Genomic DNA, 7,342 nt, shown 5'->3' on the forward strand with positions numbered 1-7,342 from the left:
ATGCGGAATAACCTCCTTGACAGTCTTCCTTTCTTTTGCTGATCCTTCAAAATATTGTTGAAAAATGATTAAAGAGAAATTGTCATACTGTTTAAAACTTTTATTCAAGATTGCTAAATTGTTGAGTTACAGATGTTGTTTTGCTTTGCTTGGTTTTGTTATTTTCCTCAAAAATTGTTGTTTTTGTTAGATGGTATTGAGATGAGTAAGACTCTTAGCAACCCTATGAACAACAGACCTGAACCCTATCCTGTGCCATCCTCATCATTCCTGGCACACTTGAGCCCACTGCTGTAGTCCCTGTATAAATTTATTTCATTGAGAGTTATCATTTCTTTTATTGACCTCCACCTTTTCAAGCATAATGCTCCCTTCTAAGGAATATACTTTCCTAATAACATGCCCAAAATATTTGAGGTGAAGCTTTGATAGCCTTCCCTCAAAGGAATACTCTGGCTACACTTTACCAAGACTTATCTGTTTATTCTTTTGGTCCATAGGATATTCAGTGCTCTTTTCCAACACTGTAATTCAAAGGCATTGATTCTTCTTTAACTATACTTATTCATTTCCCAGCTCTCAGATGCATAGCAAGTAGTTGAGAAGATCATGGCCCTCTCAGCCACATCATAGTCTTTAAATTGGAATCTGTTCCTCAGTAATTTGAAGAGGTACCTGAAAACATCCTTTCTCAATGCAATTCTTCTCCTCATCTTCTGACTGCCAGTAACAAGAGTATTAATTTTGGATCTAAGATGAAATCATTGACAATTTTGATTTTTTTCCCTCCACATTTATCAGGATATTGATTAGCAATCCAGTGCTGAGGATTTTTGTCTTCTTTATGTTGAGATGTAATCCATATTAAAGACTGATTTTCTTCAGCAAATGTTTGAAGCCATCCTTACTAGCAGCAAGGAACAAAAAAATGGTTCATATGCACAACAAAGATTGTTGATGAGGTTTGAACAAATCTTGATAGTACTTTCTTATTCCCAAAGTTCCCTTTCTCTAATAATTTGTTCAGCATAAAGATATAATAGGTATGAAGAAAAGATACAGTCCTGACACACGCCTTTCATTATTTTAAACCATACAGTGTTCTTTTATCCTGTTCAGAAAACAGATCCTTAGTAAAGATATGACTGTCATATGAACACAACGAAGATGCTCTGGTGACCTACTGGAAAGGAGCTGTACTACAATGCTGAAGGCATGTGGTTTAAATCCACCAGCTGTACTACAGGAGAAAGACAGGAAATTGTCTCCTATGTGATTAAACTGCCTTTAAAATCCCATAGAGGGAAAATAAATCTCTCTCTCTCTCTCTCTCTCTCTCTCTATCTCTATCTATTTATATATCTCAAAACCCATTGGAGGGTTCTGACTTCACAGTGTAAAAAAACAATACTGTGAGCATAATTCAGTGTTCTGGGGTTCCCACTCATCTCAATGTTGCCTTTGCATAGCCAGTAAAGCACCAATAGAATACCTTTGCCCCCCCCACTTTTCTAGTATTCTATTTTTCATCCAGGATCCATTTGACATTCCCAATTTTATCCCTGGTGTCATGGCCTCTTCTAAACTCAGCATAAACTTGTGGCAACTCTCTGTCAATGTACTGTTTTAGAAGTTTTTCTGTGCTCTTCAGCAATATTCTCCTTGCATATGATACTACTGATGTTGTTTAATAATTTCCACATTCTATTGGAACACCTTTCTTGGGAATGAAAATGAATAGGAACCTCTTCCAGTCAGCGAGTCAAGCAGTTGTTCTACAAATTTCCTGTCATAGATTGATTAGCACATCAAGAGCTGTATCTATTATTTTAAATATGTCATTTGTTATCCCATTGAATTTGGGGTCTTATATTTTTTCCTCTGAATACTTGGATGGTAACAAATTTGTTAAATAGTTTATGCTGTAGATTAGAAAGTATTTTAAATAATCAATGTTTTTCAATTTATGTAAACTTAAAATTCAATGTATAAAATATTTTTAAAAATAAAATAATTTGTACACAATACAGGTAAAATATCATACTGGAATTGACACAAAGTGGTCTGTGAGACAAAATGAATATTAGAGACAATAGATATAATTAATTATATATTACTAACAAGAGAAAAAGACCTTTTTACAAAATACGTGGGACCTCAAGCAAATGGAAGGGTTTTACCATATTATACATCACAGTGAAGTAACAGAGAACAGAGGAAAGACAATCAATTGCAAATATGCAAGAGATATAAAGATAGATGTTAGAGATTTCCTGAAAATATATTTGATGTTTTAAAATATAGAGAGACTATTTAGACTTTTGAAAGCATATTAGGAGCTGAAATCCATTTTATATTTTGGCTCTTTCAGTGCGTGAATTGAGATAGTTTTGATGGAACATGAAAATTGCTCTTTCAATGCTTTCTGAACTATCTGTTGTTACCTGACTGGATTCACTCAGAAATAATAATGGAAGATATTTCCTTGCAATAAAAAATGAAAGAAGATGGTTTCAAGGTAACAAAAGATTCTTCATTATTCAATGAGGTTTGCAGTAATTATGTTTGAAGAGAGATGCTTTTGTACTGTAGACTTACCCTTCTTACACAGTCATGTACTTTTCTTGGATCTAAGGTACTTGAAAGAAACAAAGATGAGTGTTCTACCATTTCAAAATGTCTCTGATGTGCATTCTTCTTAGAAATATTTGCAAAGTTTGATAATTCTCGCTTCTTTAATCTGATTTACTTTAAAATATTTTATTTTCTCTCCACTTGACAGGGTTGTTTTAAAGGATCATATTTTAATTAGCATATGATGCAAACAATCCTAAGGAAAGTAATAGAAAGGATCTTCACTGCTCTTAATTAGGTCAAGTAAATTTTCTCTTCTTCTTAAGCCAAGGTCATAATTATTAGAGAATGTCTAATGTGATACGGAATTCCAAAAGCTGCATGATCAATGGTTTCACCATTGTCAGGGAATAATAGGACAGAAAAGTAATTACATTTAAAAACTGAACATCAAAAATATCTTGAGACAGAGTAGCCTTTGATTACATGTTTTCTGAGGTAAAATTTATAAACTAGTATAGATAAAAATCAGTCTATTTTCTCTAAATACTCAGTAATACATCACCAGCCATTTACCCTGAAGGACTATGTGTGATAATTTTCTTTTATTTAGTCATTAAGACTTTCAATTAGAATGTTATTTGGCTTTTAGTAACATATTTTCCTGTGTTTCCAACAGTCAGAGAAAATTAATTTTACTTAAGATGGTTAAACTATGATGTTTTAAATATTGCTTTTTTTCAGAATAAAAAAAATACTAAACTGGATACAAACGTGTGTGGTCAAAATTCAGTTCTTTAAGATAATCTCCCGTTTTTATTATTCATTCTACTAAGATTAGAAACAAGCACTTCAGGTCCTCCTCAATTTCAGCAAGTAGGGTTGTATAATCTGCATAAGACAAGTTGTTGATGAATTTTCCTCCAATCCTGATGCCACACTCCTCCTCATAGAGCCCAGTCTTCCAGATGATCTGTTCTGCATATAGATTGAAAAGGCATAGAGACAGAATACATTCATGGTGTACACCCTCCCCAATTTTGAACCGTGTAGTGTCTGTCTCCTTGTTCTGTTCTGATGACTGCTTCCTGGTCCACGAACAGGTCTTGCATAAGCACAATCAAGTGTTTAGGGATTCCCATTCTTCTCAGAGTCAGCCACAGTTTGTTGTGATCCATACAGTCAAACGCCTTTGCTTAGTCAATGAAACACAGATAGATATTCTTCTGGTACTCTGTTTTCAGGCAAACTTTATGAAATGGAGCTTCAAAATCCTAGCCTCCAAGGAGAAACTTGGTTTTATCCTCTACAAGACAGACCTATATATATATATATGTTTTCTTGGTGGCCCATAATATTTGAAGATTCTTATTCAGCACCACAACTCACAGGCATTTATTTTTCTTCTGTCACTCTTTGTCATTGTCTAGATATCTAAGGCATAGCAAGTAATTCCAAAGACCATGGCTTGAATCAGGTGCACCTTCGTCTCTAGACTTGACATTGCTGCTCTTTTATACTCTGGAGAGGTCTCTGACAGCAGATTTTCCTGGTGCAATTTGTCTTTTGATTTCCTGATTGCTGTTGCCATGAGTGTTGATTGTGGAGCCAATCAAGTTGAAATTGTTAACAACTTCAATTTCTTCTTCCTCTGTAATGGTGTTGCATTTTGACCCATTGATGAGAATCTTTGTGTTCTTGATATTGAGCTTCAATCCATATTGAAAACTACAATCCTTGACCTTCTACAGTAAGTATTTCAGGTCCTCTTCAATAAAGCAAGCAAGGTTGTGTCAAATGCATAACAACATAACATAACATAACATAACATAACATAACATAACATAACATAACAAACATAACATAACAACATATAACATAAAAACATGTTTGTTGATGAGTCTTCCTCCAAATCTGATGCTACATTCCACCTGTGAGACCTTATGATTAATACCCCCTATCCATTCTCATCTCTCTGCTTCCATCCTCCTCCCACCCCTTGGATCCTCATACTCATTCTACAATAATTATCATATATAATATCTGTCTATATGGGACTGAGTTTGTTCACTTACAATAATGCTCTCTAGTCCTTCCCAAGTTACACAGTAGTTTAGAAAATCATTGCTCCTGCATGCTACATAGTACTCCATCATGTGAATGTACCATAATTTCTCAATCCATTCAATTGTGGTTGACCATCTGGATTGTTTCCATTTTCTTGCAGTGCTAAATAATGCTACTATGAACACTGCTGTATGGTCTCCAATTGTACTTCAATTCCAATTCTCTCAGGGTTTATTCTGAGCAGTGAAATAGATGGGTCATATGGAATTTCTATGTTCAGCTTTTTGAGGAAGCACAAACTACCTTCCAGAGTGGTTGTACAGTTTTACAATCCCACCAAGAATGCATAAGGGAATCTATCTTGCCATATCCCCTCCAACATTTATTCCTTGCTGTCCTGTTAAACTTTGCCACTGTTACTGGAGTTGTGGTTTTTTATTTCATCTCTCTTATTGCCAGTGATTTGGAGCATTTCTTCATGTGTCTGTTGGTCATCCGAATATCCTCTCATTTTGTAATTGTGTTATCAGTCTTCCTTGTGGAGGACCTGTAGGATTATTTAAACTTTGATATGAGACTCTTATTTGAGATAGTAGTGCCAAATGCTCTGTCCTAGTTGGTAGGGCTTCTTTTCAAAGTTTTTGGTGCACACAGGGATTTAATCTTTAGCAGTTTCCATTCATAAATTTTATCCTCTCCAGATTGTGCATTTCTGAATGTACTTGGCAGTCTCCCTCCTCCACCCTGATTTTAGATAACCAACATTTCAATTACCCATTCCAATTCTATTTTAGACCATTATTCTGAGGATGGTAGATAACGTGGTATGTCCATTTAATATGATAGTTCCTGGCCTATTGTTGCACTGTGTAGGCTGTAAAGTGTGTTCCTTGGTCTGAAGAGAGATAACTTGGTGGTACAAACTAGTGCAGTATCATTTGTACTATTACTACAATGACATTTTTGACATTTGCATTACAGGATATGAAAAGTCCATCCTTGAGCCAGTATCTATTCCTGTGAGAACTAATGTGAAGCCACTGTCTAGAAGTGTCACTTGTTCTATTGGTCCGATATAATCAACTTGCCAGTTATGTGCAAAACTATCCTCCCCGGAAATCTAACTAATCCATAACCATCTACAATCTCTTTCTTACTGACAAGTAGAGCAACCTTCATTGATTTTTTGTGTCTCAGAGAGAGAAAGAGGAATATGTCTCATTTCAGCCCTCTTTACATTGCTGCCATATCCACTCATTTCATGCACCCAGTTTCCCACCTCAAGAGCTTGCACCAACAGGACCATTTGTTGATTCCGGTCATCCTCTGATCCTGGCAAGGGATTGTTTTGATGGACATTAACATGTCCAGTTCTAGTGCACCGCCTAAATTGCAAGAGTGCTTTCTAAGTTAACGCCCCACATTGGTAATCCTTTAATAGTCCAGTTTCCCATGGATCATTTGCCTGACCATATGCTTAATCCATTAGTCGGAGCTCATGAATCAGTACAAATTTAAATCTGCTGAAAATTATCCAAAAACGTATGGAACAGTATGTCAACAGAGAACTGCCAGATGTGCAGGCTGGATTTAGAAGAGGTCATGGTACTAGGGATATTATTGCTAAAGTCAGATGGATCTTAGCAGACAGCAAAGAATACCAGAAGAATGTCTATCTGTGCTTCATTAACTATGCAAAGGCTTTTGACTGTGTGGATCACAACAAGCTGTGCCTGACTATGAGAAGAATGGGAATTCCAGAACGTTTGACTGTGCTAATGTGAAACCTATAAATGGACCAAGAGGCAGTCGTCAGAACAGATCAAGGAGACACTACATGGTTCACAATCAAGAAGGGGGGTCTCCATATCTTTTCAATCTGTATGCAAAACAGATCATCTGAGATACTGGACTGTATGAAGAGGAATGTGGCAAAAGGATTGGTGGAAGCGTCATCAACAACCTGCCTTATGCAGATGACACAAACTGAGGAGGAAGTGAAGCACTTGCTGCAGAAGGTCAAGGACTGCAGCCTCCTATATGGATTGAAGCTCAACATCAAGAAAAAGGTTTCCAGCACTGGGCCAACTGGCAGCATCAGCATGGATGGTGAAGAGATTGAGATAGTTAACAGTTTTAGTTTACTTGGCTCCACAATCAACACTCTTGGTAACAGGAGCCAGGAAATCAAGAGATGAATTGCATTGGGTAAGTCGGCTGTGAGGGACCTCTCAAAAGTACTGAAGAGCAATGACTTCAGGCTGGAGAATAAGGTGCACCTGATCTTGGCTATAGTCTTCTCAATTACATGCTATGCATCAGAGAGTTGGACAGTGAATAGGGTTAGTAGAAAGAGAATTGATGCCTTTGAGATTTGGTGCTGGAGAAGACTGTTGAATATACCATGGACTGCTAGGAGAACAAACAGGTTTGTCCTGGAGAAGGTGAAGCCGGAATGCTCCTTGGAGTCAAGGATTCTGAAGCTTCATCTGACATACTTTGGGCATCTTACAAGGAGGGACTAGTCCTTGGAGAAGGGCATCATGTTTGGCAGAGTGGGATGGATTGATTCTGTGACTGGAGCGGTAGGAATAAGTGCATTTGAGATGTCTAGGTTGGCATAGGATAGAATAGCGTTCAGAGCTCTTGTACATAGGGTCGCTATGAGTCGCAAACGACTCGAAGGAAGAGTGGATCATAT

Source organism: Elephantulus edwardii, unplaced genomic scaffold, assembly GCF_000299155.1.
Source record: "Elephantulus edwardii isolate Elephantulus edwardi_28Jun2011 unplaced genomic scaffold, EleEdw1.0 scaffold00156, whole genome shotgun sequence".
Classification (NCBI taxonomy): Eukaryota; Metazoa; Chordata; class Mammalia; order Macroscelidea; family Macroscelididae; genus Elephantulus; species Elephantulus edwardii.